Source organism: Chelonia mydas, chromosome 2 (assembly GCF_015237465.2).
Source record: "Chelonia mydas isolate rCheMyd1 chromosome 2, rCheMyd1.pri.v2, whole genome shotgun sequence".
NCBI lineage: Eukaryota > Metazoa > Chordata > Testudines > Cheloniidae > Chelonia > Chelonia mydas.
In genome coordinates this window covers 202,107,813-202,126,303 of record NC_057850.1, presented here as the reverse complement: position 1 = coordinate 202,126,303, position 18,491 = coordinate 202,107,813, and the positions used below count along the sequence as shown (strand labels likewise).

Here is an 18,491-nt window from a genome sequence, read left to right as displayed (position 1 = left end):
CCCGCCCCGAGCCCCATACCTGCGGGGGAACATGGAAGCGCGGCGAGGGAGAGAGGGTTTTCCTTTGCCCCCGAGGTGGGGACTGACCACTTGCTATTGCCGTGTCCCCAGCGATTCTCCGGCCGCTCCGGATTATCTCTCTCTCCCCAGCCCCCATTCTCTGCTCTCCTGGAGCTTATCTGTTCCCGCCCTCCCTCCCCGAGGGGATTATTCTCCCTATTGCTGCCTCCTTTCTCCCCCTTTCTGATCCCGTGCTACCCCTCCCAGGGATTATCTCCCCTTCCTGCGGGATTATTCCCGATCGCTGCCCCTGCTCGGCGTTCCTCCTTCCCCGAGGAATTACCTCCTCCCCCTCCCGCCCCCCTCGCTGCAGTCCGCAGTGAGATGAGGGAAAGAGGGCTGCTTTGGATCGGGGAGGAGGGTGGGCTGTAATTGTCACAGGGCTGTCACTTTATTAGGTTTTGTACTGGTACTACAGGCTGATGGAAGTACATGGGGTGTCGGGGGGGGGGGGGGGGAGTAGAGGGATACATGGCAGAGTTAGGGCTGCAGTGTGTGCTAAATGCAGGAGGAAATATCCAGCTTCACCAAAGCGTGAATGCTCTTGATGTTGTTGCTCGTGGAGAGAAGAAGCCAGCTGTCTGGCATTCTGCTTTATAGATTTACATACACACCTTTTTGTTGGGTTCTGGAGTCTCCTTTTCAATCATTTATTTTTGGACAGTATTCCAAAAATATGTACTCCAGTTCATAAAAAAACCCCTGTCAAATACAGTAGTAAAGTAGCATTAAAACATGAAGATGCTACATGGATGACATTGCTGTTGTGCAGGGTCAGCTCCGAACGGAATGTTTCTCTTTTCTGCAAAAAGAAAAGGAGTACTTGTGGCACCTTAGAGACTAACCAATTTATTTGAGCTGTAGCTCACGAAAGCTTATGCTCAAATAAATTGGTTAGTCTCTAAGGTGCCACAAGTACTCCTTTTCTTTTTGTGAATACAGACTAACAAGGCTGCTACTCTGAAACCTTTCTCTTTTTTGTTTTTTAAGGCAGTTGATGGATTGACTGGGGAAGGGAGTAAACATCTTGCACTTGGACCCTGGTGTATGTGTATGGACGAGTGCTGCAGTGACACTAAATGAGGGGAAAACAAGTTCGCTTAATGGAGTAGCGATTATGGGTGACCCTTTATGTATGGTTCCCACTCGGGTCAGACCACTCATGTCTTCTCTATCTCCAGTTGCGGTACATGGGATCATTGGATTGGAACTGCAGAATTTCCTGTCAGCTCTGCAGCTCAGGGCCCAGGATTGCATCCATTAAACTTCCCTTGACTTGGCTCTGGGAAGAGGAGGGGCTGAGGGAAATTGGAGAGAGGCTGGGTGGCTATAAATAGACATCTAGAGGAGGCTTTGAACAAATCTTGGTGTGTTACTTATGAACACACACTGTCTGTTAAACTGGTTGGTTGTCAGTAGTGTCATAATGTTTCCTTCTATTCCTGCTGTGGTGGTTGGCTTTTAAAACTCCTAAATGAGCCAACATTTGTCGCCAAATACAGTTTAGAAATGCCATAGAGAAATTTTACATTTTAAATAAAATGTTGATTGGTAGTTGGTTTATCAACTACTTTTTCATATATTTTGAAAATAATCTTAAGAGGCTCTTAAGAAAAGATCAAGCTGACAAAACACAAGAATGTTGAGTACAGAGGCTGTCTCTCTGCCTTCATATCTGCTTGAGCCTGGGTATTGCACCATATAAACATAGATTACCTGAGATCACGCATTGCTCAGAGATGTCTGCAGTGTCAAGGCACAATGTCATGAATAAGGCTGGAGTGTCAGTATTGGCTTTAAGAAAAGGAGTACTTGTGGCACCTTAGAGACTAACAGATTTATTTGAGCATAATTTGTTAGTCTAAGGTGCCACAAGTACTCCTTTTCTTTTTGAGGATTCAGACTAACACAGCTGCTACTCTGAAACCTGTCAGTATTGGCTTTGGATTTGTGTGGCTCTATTGTAGAGGAGACTCTCCAACTTTTGTAACATTTTATTTTCAAAATGCACTCCACCAATATCTTATTGAATGTATTGAGCCTTCAACTCCTTTGAATTCAATGTGCTTGCTTCCATATGCAGATTCTGCAGTTCACTGCTGTTTCAGTTTATCTTGTCAAGAAAATGTAATGTAAAGGTTATTGCCAATTAGACCATCACAGCTCCTTCAGAGCTGTATTTGTTCTGTTGCTATACTTGTGGACCAACTGTGCATACCAAAAATTTCTGAAATGATTGAAAAGCTGTTGTAGCATATGTGCAGTAAATCATTTTCTAAAGAAAATTAAACTTTTTTTGAAAACAGCAGAAGCAAATTTAAATAATGGACTAATCACCTGAACCTTTTCAATAAAAAAAAAATGTAAATTACCGAAGTATGCAAGCTTCAAACTGTTGGTGAGGATGTGGAAAGGATAAACCTTTAAACAAAGATGACCCCAAGAAATTTTGGATTTAAAAAATTGCCCTTGGACTAACTCTATATCTAGTGGTTTGGAGCAAAACTTGGGTAAGTTTGAAATGTTCAGAAATCTAGAAAGCATCACTTATTCTTGAATGCCAAGACTAATTATAATAACCTCTCCCACAAATAATGGTCTAGAGTGAAACTTGCCTGTATAAGGATCTGATCCTGTAATGTTTAAATGCCATTTGTAAGCATCTTCCAGTTCTGTTAGCGGGATGGGACAATCAAGATTCAACTGAGATTATGTCCCCGTTGTTCTAGGCTCTGTACAAATTCAGAGTAACACCGTTCCTGGCCCAAAGCTGGCAACATAAATAGGGTAGGTGTAGAGTGGGAGGGTATATGGGGGTCCAGAGACATGACTTGGGCAAGGTCATACAGCAAGAAAGTGGTAGAGCTGGGTATAGAACGAAGGTCTGATCTGTCCAGTTCCCTGGATCCCATTGCCTCTCTATACAGGCTTGCTCATTTAAAATAACAATGTATATACAAGTCTCTACTCCTACAGGCAGAGAAGTGTGTTTCTTTAATAGTTGTGTGTCAGTAGTACGTATATAACCTTAACACTTTTAATTATTGCAATAGTAGTTGGAATGTGCATGGTGCTGTACCTATATATCTATGGAAGAAACAATCCATGCCCCAAAGGGCTTGTGTCCTATGGACTAAGTGGGATGCAAAATGCAAGCAAGTGGTTGAGGTGATTGGCACTAGTGTGCTCCACTTCATCCACAGTATAGAACAAGTCAGTTTCTTTGTTTTTTACTTAAAATGCTAGTTTCTGAGGAAGGGATTTGAAGAAGGAAAAGGCAGTGGCCAAGCAACTGGTTCAGGAAGGTAATTCTGTGCATAGGGGGTGCCCTGGATGAGATCCTAAATGAGGTATCAAGATTGGCATCAAGAGGTGAAGAGTGTTTGATATATTAAAGAATAAAGTTGTCTGAATGGGGAGTGACCGAGTTACATAGCCTTGAAGGTGGAAAGTTTAAATTTGTGGTGGGGAAGGAAAGCCAGTGGAGGGATTCAAAGGATATGTATACACAGCTGCTGAAGTGAGCTGTAGCTCACGAAAGCTTATGCTCAAATACATTTGTTAGTCTCTAAGGTATCACAAGTACTCCTTTTCTTTTTGCGAATACAGACTAACACGGCTGCTACTCGGAAAGCTGCTGAGGTGTAATTCCTAGCATGGTTACACACACTTGTACTGACTGCACTGGAGCTAGCACATTAAAAATAGAAGTGTGGCTGTGGTGGGATGGGTGGCAGATCAGATTAGCTGCCCAAGTATGATTCTGCCTGATTCCCTGGATACATATTTGGGCAGCTAGCCTGTGGTGCCATGGCCATACTGTTAGATGCTAGCTCAAGCAGAACTAGAACAAGTATATCTACCCCCTGCTGGGAATTACACCTTCTGGTTGTTGTGAAGACTACCCAAAATGAGGAAAGAAGGCCTGGTTAGATGAGATAGTAAGGTGACCTAAGCAGCTGTCTTCTGTGAATTGGAAAGAGGGATGATGATGGGTGTTGGGGTTGAGAAGGCAGAACTTGTTGAGGGTTTCTTGGTTCTTTGGGGAGAACAAAAAAGCTGGATTTCTAGAAATGTTGAGGGAGGGGGAGAAGCAACAGGATTTGGATACAAGCTATATGGGGGGAGGGGTGGGAAGGAAGAGTGAAAAATGACCATATGAAGAGTCTGTGACAGGGAGGCTGAAAGTGGTGTCAGCTGTGACAGGGAGCATAGGCATATGTTGGAAGAAAAGGAAGGGGTTGGAAGAAAAGGAGTTTTGGTATTGGTGGTTTCAGGGAGATGGGCTGATGTACAGGTGTGGATGGAGGAGACAAGACAGCAATAGATGCATGATTTACTAATTTACAATAGTTATCTTGCTGTAAAATCCTAAATGGAAACAAAGTGTTTGTAGTGTTAACCGAACCTAAATTAGGTGAGGTCAGCATTACATCCATGCCTGTGGTTGACTTCACTTAATCACAATAAATTTAAAACTACAGTTTCTTGTTCCCACTATGTTTTTACAGCAGAATAGTTGATGAGCATTAGCTATCCTGAGGTAATAAACTTCTCTTTTTGTTAACAACGTAGTCTTAGTTGTTAGTAGAGAAATGGTGGCTGAAGTGGATGACAGCTGAAGGAAGGCTATATGAGAGGGGGTGTGAGTGTGTGTGAGCGGTGAGAAACAAAGGGGCCAAGAGTAAGAATGTAACAACTCTTTAAAAAAGAGAGATACTGCTTTTATAGCATAAGTACTTGTAAAGTACTTTCACAAACCATATGATATAATCTGAAATGGTATTGGTAAAAATAGAATTTGTTCCTATAATTTAAGATGGAAGGAATTCAGAAAGCCTTCTATTTAGCCCATGTTTAATTACGTTCAAGTTCTTGCTGATTAAAGAATATGACTAAAATCTGAGGGGTGCTGCTAATATGAAATACTCTAGATATGTAATCTAAACATTTTTTAGAATTACTGCTGATTTTTAATGTCTGTCTCCTTAAATTCTGTTTGAAGTGACATCAAAAGAAAAATTCATTGGAATTAAGTCAACACTTGATGTATAAAACTACCAAGGTATGTCTTAATAAAGTAAGAACTTTATGTATTGTAACTGTACCTTCTGACTCTCACTTTTTTCATTTGACAGCCTTTTTCAACAGCAGGAACAGCACAAGAGTTCTATATCCTTGCTGGCTGACTATTGTCTCTTTTCCATAAGTTTGTGGGGCTCAGTTTAGCTTTGACTTTTCGGTCTTTTGCATCTTGCACTGACCTGTCAGTTTCTGCTTTTGCTTAGTTATAGAATCTCGAAGGATCAAATCTTGCTTTAGCTTTTTCTGCTAAATTCACTTATCCAGTAGCTGGAGACAAGCAGTTGATCTCAAACCAGTTCAAACCTTTGCGTTTTGACTCTTAGCATTTTGCCAAAGTATTGGTATAATGCTGCTGATCATGAAGCAGATGAAAGTACACTTTTATTAATGTGTGCTTGATTGTGAAAAATCACTGATAAAAACCATATTTCTTGCATTCTACCTCTTCATCAAGATAGCGTGAGCATGTTGGTGTGCTGCCCAAGAAGAGTGATTGCAGTCAATTCATTGGTTTATAATTTGTCCTTTTTATGGCTATATTGCCACCTCATGGTCAAATGCTCAGCAGAGAAGCTGAAGTGCGACCTGAGAATCGAAGTGCAAGGTGCAGGAAAATGTATTGAGTAGATTGAGAGGTGTTTTTTTTAAATGGCAAAACTATCTAGTAAGGGAGGGGAGTTCAGACTAAATTCTATACAGTCATCAGGGAGATAGAGCTCTTGTATAGCATCTGCTGTCCATTGGGAAAATAAAAATAGGAGGGGGATGAGGAATGGAAAAATTAGTAGTTCTAACCGCCTTATTGCTGATACGCTATTGTTAGAATTCCAGAAAAAAATGAATGCAATTATGACACCATTCCAGGGTAAACAAAGGGCTGTAGATATTCTTTCTTTATCACGCCAGCAGGATTCCATGGATGGGAAGAGCCTCCTAGACAAACTTTTAACTTGTCTTAAAAGGACACTGACTTAAATTGTTTGAGACTAATTTTTAGAAAAATCCAGTTACTGGTAAATCAACCTTTAAATGGCCTCTTTGCTTAAACTTAATTCAAATGACTTATAATTTTCCTGATCTCCTGTTAATGTTTACAGAGGTCTTTTCAACAGGAAAAAGTAAGTACTTATATTGCAGAAACAGTGAAGCTGACTATAAAGAAGCTGCAGTCAAATGCACAAAATGATCAAATAGAAAAACTAGAGAAATACTTCCGAGGAACACTAGGTTACAGTAATCTTGGCTGTTTGTACCTAGTTACAATGTTACACAGAAATGACTTAACTCTTGTGTCTATAATATTTCACACTAGCTGTTTTTGAATTTTTGCCATAGTGATTGAAATGCAGGAGGAACTATTGTGGTTAACAAGGTTTGAAAAGGATGTTGCTCACTCACTAGTGGAGAGGATTGCAGGAGGCTACTACTAAAGTTTCTAGTCCTTCTGGCTGCAAAAACAACCTTAGTGTGGTCTTCCAAAGTGTGCAGATAGGTGGCTTCTGTAGCTTCCTGCTTTTTATACCTTTGCTAAGCTACAGCAGAATAAGATGAACAATACTCACTCTGCTCAATTCATTTTTGACAAGGCTTTTAAACTTCCCTCATCACTGTAGTATTTGAGCACTTCCAGAAAGTCCTGTCTACGCTACAGGTGCTGCAGTGGAGTGGCACAGTGACTCCACTGCTGTGCTTTTGTAGCTCCATAGTGTAGACACTTTCTACAATGATGGAAGGGGTTTTTCCATCTCTGTAGGTGATCAGTTTCTCTGAGTGGCAGTAGCTAGAGCCACAGAAGAATTTTTCCATCAACCTCGCTGCGTCTCATGGGGATTAGGTCAGCATAGATACAGTGCTCTGGGTGTGAATTTTTCACATCCCTGAGTGCCATAGTTAGGTTGACCTAACTTTTAAGTGCAGACCAGTCCTAAAGGATGTGACTAGAATTTGTCATGTGAGTCCTTCTCTAAGGGGAAAACTGACATTGCCTTCAGTATAACACATAGCACAGCAGACCAAAAAAAGAGAAGCACAGTGTTTTTTTTTTTTCCTTTTCTTCAAGTGGAAAGTTTGATATTTAAGGTGATTGTTAGCTCCTGTGAGTTTATTCCACAGCCTTAGAACTTTGTGCCTGGTCCACAAATGAGTTTTAAAGTGGATTCATTGTGCTTGAGGAATGTAATTCTATTCATGGTCCTAATTCTGGAGCCTTGGGCAACCGTTTGGGTATCTGAGATCCAGTTCAGAGTGCCTTGAAAATGAAGAAAATTTTGAATTTGACTTCCTGTTTAAAAGGAAACTAGGTAGAGAGCAGAAGACCATCTGGTGTGATGGGCTTATCGTAGCCTTTGGTGATTAGATGATGCAGCCCATTTGGAGTTTCCTAAGGACTTATGGTAATGCTCTAGTCATCTTGACTGTGATTATTAAGAACCTTGTGGGAAAGAGGGAACACTCAGGTTTAGGACCCTACCAGATTCACAGTGCATTTTGATAAATTTCCCGGTCATAGGATTTAATCTTAAATTTCATGTTTTCAGATATTTAAATATGAAATTTTACCAAAAAGGGCTTGTGGTGGGGAGGTCACAAGTCTATGGGTGGTGGTGGGGTTGTTGCCACCCATTGCAGTATTGCCACCCTTACATCTGCTATCAGAGATGGGTGGTGCCGCCTTCAGAGAGTGGGGGCTGCTGACTGGGAGCCCAGTTCTGAAGGCAGCACCATCACTGGCAACAGTACAGAAGTGAGGGTGGCATGGTATGGTATTGCCACCCTTCTGTGCTGCCCCAGGAGGTGGGTCTGACTTGGCCCTGGAAGTGGCCTGTGTGTGTAAGAGGAAGTCCTGTCCCACCACAGCCCTGCCGAGACTAGCAGCTGGAGCCTGGTGCATGGTAGGATGCCCCAGCTCTGTTGCTCCCCAGCATTCGTGTTAAAGGGGCTAACTGTGTTTGGGGGGTGGGGGGGCGGTTTGACCATAGCACCTTGGGCAGTCATCCACCCTATGAGGCCAGCCCTGTTCTCCTGCAAAAAGTGATACCCCCCACCCAAAAAAAAAAAAAAAATGCTGTGGCACCCTCACTTCTGTGCTGCTGGTAGTGGCGGAGCTGCCTTCAGAGCTGAGTGCCTGGCCAGTAGCTACTGCTTTCCAGCCGCCCAGCTCTGAAGGCAGTGCAGAAGTAAGGGTGGCAATACTGTGACTACCCTACAATAGCCAGATTTCATTGTCTGTGACATGTTTTTCATGACTGTGAATTTTGTAGGGCCCTACTCATTTTTCTGCTGCATGGATTAGGAGGAACTGTATGAGCAGCAGCTAGGACAGGCTGTGGAGGGCCCAGAAAAGGAGTTTGTAGGAAGGGGTAAACCCGAGAACTCTGGGAGATTTCCTTTAGGAGCCCTTTGATGTCTAATTCCATATAATAAAAATATTCTCTTCCTCTTCTCCCCTCCATTTCCACCAATGAAAGATGCAGAGTCCAGGGACACAGTACCGTAGTGGAAATCCCAACTACTGGAATGGAAGAGAGGCTGGGTATTGCCTTTGGACTTCATGGGGAGGGTGATGCTGGTGTGGGAGCATGTCTGGCTCATAAGGTTGTCAAATCTTTTCACGCCTTGTGTATCAGTATTATAAAGCAGAACATTCTTACAAAACAAATTTAGCTAGAGTAGTCCCTCTAGTGGTTGAGATGTGGTATCTATGAGATTGAGAAGTAGTCCTGGGAGAGGTTGTAGTTGGTGTGGATGCTATGTGAAGCTATATAGATGCCTGATGAACTTTTTAGTGTATAGTTCCTTGGTTGTGAACTTTTTTCAAAAATTATCTATTGTAGAGTCTCTTAGGGTAGCCAACTACATTTTTTTTTTTTACAAAAATAAATGACAAAATAGAGAGGGGTTCAGAAAATGTCATGTAATAAGTGGGCTTGGAAATTTAACTTGCCTACTTATCCAGCGGTTCTCTCTCCCTGACAAGCAGGGGGACTAGTGCTACCGAATCATGCGGAATCTATATCTATCTTCCACTTATACAAAACATGTATGTTAGCTCTGACTGTGAAGAGAACTTTCTGAAGCTGAAGTCAATACATTGCTTCCTTACCTCTCCACATAACTATACATAAACAGACATTCTTGTCAATTTCACAGTCTATCACAGTGTTCTGACAAGCGAGTTTTCACTCTTCTGAATCTCAGGAAACCTATGAGCAGCTGCAGAAGCAATGAAGTTGTCTATCTGGGGATTTAAAGGAGTCAATGCATTGAGACTAATTAATGTATGTGGCGAGGGGGGAGGAGGTGCTCAAATCAGAAGCTGGGCAAGGGGGTGTATAATAGCAGAGAGGCCCTTTATCCCTAGCAGTCATGAAGCTCTGGAGTTGGAGGTAGAACAGAGAATGTCTTTCCAGCAGATGGTGGGGATGGAAGACTTCAAACTAATCACAGACCTACCTAAGCAGAGGCTGATAGAAAAAATGAAGCCCTTCAACAATGACTGTGTCCTGGCAGAAATCCAACACCTCTAGTCTTCCCAGACCCAGTCTACATTTGTGAGTTGTGGTTGTTATAGTTGTGATGGTAAAAGTTCCTACCGTAGATGCAGTTATGCTGGCAAAAACTGCTTTTGGCAGTGTAGCTTAGTGCCAAAGCACTTCTTAGTTTAGACCGAGTTGCTATGGTACGAGGTTTTTTTGTCTCCCCCAGCCATTGGAGCCCGACTACCTTTCTTTTGTCTTCTGTCTAGAAATCTTGGTAACCTGATAATCAATGCTTGAAAAGTTATTAGGAATTTTTAAAGTCTCTGCTTAAAAAAAGAAAACAACCCAAAACTTTGCAAGTGCATTTTTTGGGAGTGAAAAATGAATTATAAATATAAGGCAGTTATAAATGTCTGTTCTTCAGCTAATTATGTGACTAGGGATCCACTGCACCGAGCAAACCTTAGCTTTAACAGTACTTGTTAAGACAGATCACTTCAGTGAAGAGTGAGGCCATGTCTATACGACAAACTGGTTGTTGCAAGTTACGTCAGCATAAAGCTGCCACAGTTAGTATATCGCGCATGTGTGTGTATATACTTGGCTCCTTGTGTCAGTGCTGTGTGTACTCACTAGGAATGCTTGTGTTAATACACAGTGCGGTGCATCATGTGCAACCTGCCACCAGTCAATGCACGGTCTTTTGGGAAGTTTTGGCATGGTGGGGCAAGAAAGGAGTTGTGCAGGGGTGACTGGGAGCAAGGGATCAACTTCCCAGTGTGCAACTGTCTCCATCCCGTAATGTCATCTGTATCCCATAACTTTCACACTTTAAGAAGAAGAAAAAAAAATCCCACATGGCCCTCCTCGCTGTTGGCCATCTCTGACAGAAGCATGGAGCCTGCACAGCTCTGTGCTATTGTCATAAGCAATTGCAAGCACAGAATGCATGATCCTCTGTATTTGCAGAGCTGCAAGAACTGGTTCAGTGTGAAACATGATGATTTCTTGAGGACAGATTTCTGTGGGATATAATGAGAACCAATTCAAGGTTGTTGGTGGCATTTGTGGAGCAGCTGCAGGTGGTGTAGCGGTGCTTCTGGATCTGAGAAATGAGCACTGACTGGTGGGATGGTAGCAGTGGCTACAGAACTTTCCTGGATCTGTATGCCAAGCTTGCCCCAATCCTCCAGCACAGGGGGACACACATGGGAGCACCACTGACAGTGGAAAAGAAAGTGGCGATTTCACTGTAAAAATTTGCAATGCTGGATTGCTACCAGTCAGTGGCAAATCACTCGAGTTGGAAAATCACTATGGAGGCTGTTGTCATGCAAGTGTGAAGGGCCATTAATTACCTCCTCTTACACAGGACTGAGACTCTCCGCAATGTGCTGGACATAGTGGGTGGATTTGGAGCAGTGGGGTTCCAGAACTGTGGTGGAGCAATAGATGGCACTCACGTCCCTATTTTTTGCACTAGACCACCTTGCCACAGAGCACAAACGGCTACTCTTTCTGTGATTATGCAAGTATTGATGAATCACCAGGGATGCTTCACCAACATCAATATTGGCTGGTCAGGGAAGGTGCATGATGCTTGCATCTTTTAAGAACACACGACTGTTCAGAAAGATACAAGCCAGAGTCTTTCCTGACTAGTGGATTACCATTGGGAATACTGAAATGCCAATAGTGATCCTGGGGGATCCAGCCTACCCATTGCTCCCCAGGCTCATGAAGCCATACACTGGCCGTCTTGACAGCACCACGGAGAGATTCAACTACCAGTTCAGAATGACAGTTGAATGTGCTTTCAGCCCTTTGAATGGTTGCTGGTGTTTATTCACAAGATTGTATCTCAGTCAGGTGGAAAAAGTCCCAGAGGTTATAGCTCCTTGCTATGTCTTGCATAATATCTGTGAAGCAAAGAGGGGAAAAGTTGCTGCTGGGGTGGAGGGCAGAGTTGAAGTGGCTGTCTGCTGAGTTTGAATAGTCAGCCATAAGGGCTGTTAGAGCTCACTGTGGGGCTCAGGGAGGCTTTGGAAGAGCACTTTAACAGTGAGCCACAGTAATGTGTTGTGGTGTACTATGCTGTACTTGACCCTGCTGTTTTAGGGCTGGCTAGAAATTGTGGTGCTCTTGGTGTATATCTATGAATATAATACTGTCAATGAATCTATTAATTTTGCAGTGCTTTCTGTACATTTATGATTACTGTTGCTGATCCTGTGAATCTTCACCCTGTACAGCAACTAGTAAAGTGGGTGCTTTCAGAACTGCTAGGCACTCTGCAGCATATGTTGTGAACTAATAAAGATGAATTGTTTTCAAAGTAGAATTTTATTCAGTAACAAAACCAGTGCCAAGAAAAATCTGTAATTTAAAAGCAAATACATTAAACCCAATACATTAGTGGAATGGTACTTAAGGGGACAGAATATTCATGTCCATTTTACCTGCACATAGACTGATCTGTGAGAACAATCATGGCTTTATGTGAAGCTGTGGTTGTCCTTAATGACCTCCAGGGTGGAGTGGTAGTGGTAGGGATGTCACATAGAATGAGATGTCCCTGATGTCACGTGGAATGTTGGGGGGGTATGTAGGGAGGTGAAGTAATGGAGTACTCCACTGAGAACTCGAAAGGGAGGTGAACCAGTGAGTGTTAACCCTGTAGGTCCACAAGAGTCAACAGCATTTGTGTTTTGCTGCTGGAGAACCCCCATCATGGTCTGGTGCATTTCCCTCTCCTTTTCCTGCAGGGAGTCCAGAGTCTTTCTCTGGTCCTCTTTCCTTCTCCAGGTTGTCTGCAGTGTTCACCCATGAGGCCCTTTGCCCGTGAAGTGAAGCAACACTGACTTACATGATCTCCTTGAACTTGTCATCCCAAGTCCTCTTCTTTCTCCTCCTTATCTGGCTCAGGTGTTCTGTTGGTATTAAGGGGGAACCCCTCGAGGCTGCAGTTAAAACAGTATAGTCACAACAGAAATCAAAAGTTAAGATTCAGAACTTCCTTCCCTTGCTCCCCTAAAGTTTTTTAAACAAGACATGCATATTGAAATTTCTGCTTTGGAGTGCTTATGCACGGCACCACTCACAGCACAAGCCATGGTGAGTATAGTCTGCCTACAGGTGAGCAAAATGAGGAAGGAATTGCTCGGTTGCATGAAAGTATGCGAACAGGGCAATGGCACTGAATACTGGCACCATTTTCCATAGGTGGTTGTGATTTTAGCTGATCTCTAACCCCTGAGGGTAACCAAGGCTGAGAAAGGACAGCTGTTGATATCCTGAAGCTGTCTGCCCCTGTATGCTGCTAGCTTGTATACTGCAATGGTGCCTACTGAAGTTATCACTCACTGGTGTGGGAAAGTGTCATGCATCAGAGGAAGAAGTAAGGCTGCCATCCCTAGAAACCTTAAGGAGAGGATTGCAGAGTACCTCCATGAAAGTTTCATCAAGATCTTTCAGGAGGATATAAGGGACATACTTGTGTAAATAACAAACTACTCCATATAGCCCTGCTTGCTTAGCATTATCATCTGCTTTTCATTCTCCTGTAGTTATCTCTCTCTTGGTTGTACCACTGCCTCTTGTATGGATAAATTAATAAAAAGTTGATAGCTGTGCCCTGTTAAGTTGGGGACACCATCAGTACATCTTTGTAATGTGAAATAGTTTCACATTTACCTGGGGTACCTTCCTCTTCATCTGGCTCATCTGCCAGAGCTGACTGGACTGTGGGGGAGTCTCAAACAGGTCCTGGCTCACAGCATAGCTGGACCACCTGGTTGCATGTTTCCCATCCTACTCCTCTGCCTCCAACTTGTCTTTGCTGTTGAAGCTAGGGGCTTGTGTCTTGGATCCATTGGAGGTATCCATGGTGGTTGTGGGCTATCTGCCAAGTATGGCATGCAACTCTTTGTAAAAGCGACAGGTCTTCAGCTCAGCACTGGATCAACTGTTGGCCTTCTAATATGCCTGGCGCGGTTCCTTCACTATCACATGGCACTGCTACTGGTCTCTGTCGTACCCATTTTCCTGCATCCCCTGTTCAATCTGCTCGTGGATGTTGATGTTTCTATGGCTGGTCTCTAGCTGTGCTTGCACAACCTCTTCTCCCCACATGCACAGGAGATCCAATATCTCCTGTCTACTCCAAGCAGGAGCACGTCTGGAGTGTATAGCCAGCATGCTCAGCTGAGCAGTTGTGCACAACAATGGAGAGCTGCTAGGTGTGCTCACCAGGCTGTACAATCAGGAAAAGGCATTTCAAAAGCTTTAAAGGGGTGGAGGAGCTTCCTCTTTGTTACCCAAGGGCATTGGAGATCACAGTTGTGACCAGAGTGGTCCGTATTGAACATTGTGGGACAGCTACTGGATGACTGTTAAGATTGACAAAAGTAATGCGGTGTCTATAGTCACTCTGAACCATGGTCGATATACTGAGGTCAACTCAATGCCGCTTGGGGAGGTGGTGTTACTGCGTTGCTGTAACAGGGCATTTACATCGGTAGGAGACAAATTTAAAGACAGACACATGCACAGCTGTGTTGATGCAAGGTGGCTTACATTGACCTAACTTTGTAGTATAACCCAGGCCCAAGGTTAACAGCACAAGCTACTTAAGTAATTTAATTAGAACAGACTGACTTCTCATGCTTCCTCAATGGTGTAAGTAAATACTACTTAAGTAAATAAAAATTCCAGTCTCATGGGATGCTTCAAAAGCTGTTTGTTCCAAACTTATCAATCTTTTGTCCATTCAGCACTTCGATGATTTTTTAATACATGTCCAAGAGAGACTGCAGATGCGTGTACTTCCAGGACTTAAGTTTTGGAGCTGCAGTCCAACACTTTTTTGTCTGTCTCAGCTAACTATGACCAAATAGATCATCTGTAATGAATGGCTCCCTGTGGTGATGCACTGAGTTAGCAGTTTTGCTAATAAAAGTGGTCAAAGAGCATAGGAATTGTATTTATTTTGTCTCATTTACAAGGACCAAAATGCCTATTAGGAAAAAACAGGAACTCTTTTACAAATGTTCTCAGTGACGTGTTCATCTAAAAAGTCAAAAACACCTTCTATACATGGAATAAAGGGGGATTTAAGATTTAGAAGCATGCTTTTTTTCATCGTTAGTTGAAATAACATTGGAGTTTGTGCAAGGGAGTACTGTACTATTGACTAAATTGTACAACTCCTTTTGGAGTCTTTAACTTCCTGTTCTTGGAGGGTTTTAAGCAACTCCTGATACCTTTTGGGTCTCCCACTTTCTTGCATAACCAATGCAGGATGGCTTTACCCTTCACGTGTTGTGCAGGTGAATGGTAATAGTTTAGATTACCCAGTTGTAGTCTAGTTTGTTTCTGGATATTAGACAAAGTGGGTGAGATCTCTTATTGGACTGACTTCTGTTGGGGAAGGAGACAAGCTTTTGAGCTTACACATAGAGCTTAGTTTAGATTAAAAGGCTGCTATTTGCTGCTTACAGTCAAACATGCATAGCTGTCTAAACTTTCTAGGATGTTTCACAATAGGCTCTTGTCTTATCATTACTATGCAAAACCGGCTGACTCCTAAATCTTTATCTTGCTAGCCCTGTACGGAAGACTAAGAGCCAATGTTTAACCCTCATTTCCTTCCTGGCTTCTCATAAAGACATGCAATAAAAAAAACTGCATTTCTTTTCTGTAAATTTTAATATTTCAGGTCAGTGAGAAAGCTGTTTGAATCTTCTACCTGCTTGCTGAGACTGTCAGTTATGGTGATTGTCTTTACTTATGTGTGTATGTGCCCAGTAGGGACGGGACTGAGACCAGGCTCTCTTCATATACTTCATTAAGTGAGTTGAAGTTCATGCATATGCTCTTTATTTTGACAAATGCTTAGTCTCTTTTAAGCTACTTCTGAGATCCTGCAGTTCTTTGAAATTAGTGAAAGCTCTGCATATGGGACTGTAGGCTAGATACAGCTTAGTCTAGTTACAAACTGTAGGATGAAGTTCTGTTGCAAGAAGTTGCAATATAATTCTTCACTTATTGGTTTAAATGTACATCTAAAAGTTACATGGATACTAGATGACACTCAATTTTTAATTATGCCTGTCAACCAGTGCTTTCTAAGGCTATGTCTACACTTCAGACTTTTTTGTAGACAAAAGTTAGGTTGACAACCATAATAGCAGCACTATTGAATGTTTGCTGACAGAGGGAGCGTAGTGCAGAGTGCATCCACATTTAGTGCCATAGACAGTGAGAGCAGTGTACTGTGGGTACCTATCCCACAGGGATACTCACTACCTTGTGCCGCTATGACTTGTGGGTTGGCAGAGTGGATCACAGCGCATCATGAGTGTGCGCTTAACATCCCATGGTACAATGTTTTCTGTCCCAGCATTCCATGGTCTTCCGGCATTGGTTTGCATGTTTTCAACGGCTCTTGTTCGTCGTAGTGGACTGTTGAGGCATGCCAGCTGGAAGCTGATTTTGAGCAGCCTGATACCAAGCTATTAGAGGGGCACAACGGGGGCCAATTCAAATCAGAAGTTTTGAGGCAACACCTTGAGAATGAGAACCAACAACATATATTTTTATGCTGCAAACTGCAATGCTTCATTAAATTAAATTTTCCTAGGAAGCACTTGTGGTGATTCGTGGTCTAGGATTTCAGTAAGCAAAGGATTAAACTGCCTGTGTATGTCTTGGTGCACCTGCTATCTATCTTTATGCCCTAGAAATTGAGGTATTTTTTGTTTTTGTTAAACACTCAACACACACAAACGCTTGGTGGGAAAAGAAGGGACCAGGGAAGGGCAGACTGTCGGAGCTGTGCGTAGGTCTAGCTATCATTTTGAAAGCTGTCCCGGGGGTGAAGTGAATGGGAAACCGATAAATTCCAGAGTGTCGGGGAATGCGCAGGTGGAGTTGTGGGGGCGTGGAAAACAGTTTTGAATGTGCTGCAGGGGAGGGTGGGCAGGCAGGCATCTGTTCTGACTGCAGAGTTATGAGGGACTTAAGCATGTTTGTGAATGAATTATATTACTTTTATCATCCGCTCGGTGGCATCCTTAATGTAGTCCTGATTCTTTTCTGTCCTGCCTTTCAGTTTCTCTTCACTCCTCGTGTTCCCCTTTTTCTGCATCAGGGTATTGCAGGACTTCCCAGAACATGTCCTCCTTGCACTGTCTTTATGAAGGCCACATCTGCAGAAGCACAAGAAACAATACACAGACATATAATTGTTCACACACATTGAATCATTACAGTTTAGCACATTCCTTGTAACATACCAAGCCCTTTCTCCTTTCTTTCTGTCCCTTGGCAAGTACGCATCTCAGCGAACACCCTAGGCATGGTGAGTTTAGCCAGGGTGGGTGAGTTTCTACTTGGGCTAAATAGCAATGGTGCTTTTGAAAGGGTTGCAGTGTAGGTGACTAGGGACAATATTGTAAATGCTTTCCCACAGACAGGGGTCATTGAAGCAGATATCTCACTCCTGAGGATAACCAGGGAAGCAAGGCTGCATCTGTTGCAGGCTTGTGGATTCCAACCTGGTCCCTATGTTACTTTCCTGTGTGGCACTTTGTCCCTGCACAAGTGATTGCAGAGTTGGGTGGGAAAGTTTCCATGGGGGAAGGAACAAAGCAGCTCTGCCAAGGAACCTCTGGCAGAGGTTGCCAAGTACCTCCAGGAAAGTTTTTTCCTAGAGATCTCTCTGGAGGATTCCCGTGAAATCTCAGTGTGCATCAACACCTGTTTCACTGTACTGCTTAGCTGCATACAGAAATGTCGAAACACAGCTAGTTTTGTCCATTTCTATCTCTTTACCCATCATGTAACTGAGCACCATCAACTTTTTTTAAACACCACTTACTAGGTGTCTCCTGTCCTCCTTGCTCATGGAAGTGCTGGGACTGGCTAGGCCACTCCGGAGTGGAGAACAGTTATTGACTGGCCTGACAACCTGGCAACCCCGCTGTGGGCTCCACAGCATCCTCTAACTCTACCTTCTCATCCATGACCTCGTCCTCTGGGTATGTCTACTTTCCACTGTCTCAAGTGCTGCCAAAGTGTCCACAGAGCTCTTGGTGTGGAGGTGGGGTCGCTGCTGAGGATAGTATCCAACTCCTTATAGAACTGGCAGGCCTCTGGTACAGCACCGGAGCAACGGTTTGCCTCCCTTGCCTTCTGGTACACCTGCCTCAGCTCCTTGATCTTTGCTTTGCTCGGCACTGCACCGTATCTTGATGTACCCCTTTTCACAAAAGCCATGAGAAATCTGCCTGTGGGTATTGAAATTCCTATGGCTGGAGCGCAGCTGGGACTGGACAGCCTCCTCTCTCCAAATGCAGAGCTGTTGGATCTGCTCAGTATCGGTCCAAGCGGGAGACAGTTTGCTACATGGAGTCACCATGATCAGCTGGGAAGATGCAAAGTGAGCTCTCAATGCCCAGTAAACAGGAAGTGGAATTTCAAAAATTCACAGGGCTTCAAAGGGGGAAGGGCAGCAGAGTTCAAACTGCTGACCAGCGTGGTCAGGATGGGCATTATGGGATGTCTCCTGGAGGCCATTTACAGCAGCAAAACCAAGTGTGGTGTCTACTTTGGCACTTAGCTACTAAAACTTTGCTGCAAAATTTTCTCATTGAGGTGGTTTTATTTTGTTGCCAAAACAGGATAGTTTTGTCACCAAAAGTGGCATTGCAGTGTGCACACCTCCTCTGTTTTGCCACCAAAAGCTGTCATCTGCTGACAAAACTCTGTAGTGGTAGACAAGGCCTGAACTTTTACTTAAGTATAAAAACAGTTATCAAGACATTAGAGGACCATGGTCAAAGTGTCTTCCCCCACACACAAACTTTC

At 43.3% G+C, this 18,491-nt stretch overlaps 1 protein-coding gene across 12 annotated transcripts in view; it reads left to right on the top strand.

Annotated features, from left to right (window-relative positions):
- PALS2 (protein associated with LIN7 2, MAGUK family member) overlaps positions 1 to 18,491 on the top strand; it is a 136,341-nt gene that overhangs the window by 824 nt on the left and 117,026 nt on the right. For 4 of the 12 annotated variants that reach the window (XM_037890531.2, XM_037890530.2, XM_037890524.2 and 1 more), the window contains exon 2: positions 5,066 to 5,125. The exons of 6 other annotated variants lie outside the window; for them this stretch is intronic. The gene's annotated coding sequence lies outside the window, so the exon portion shown is untranslated. Of the gene's footprint in view, positions 1 to 2,366; positions 2,571 to 5,065; positions 5,126 to 18,491 lie in introns of all 12 variants that reach the window. 2 more of the 12 variants (XM_043541040.1, XM_043541043.1) reach the window with 1 other exon arrangement.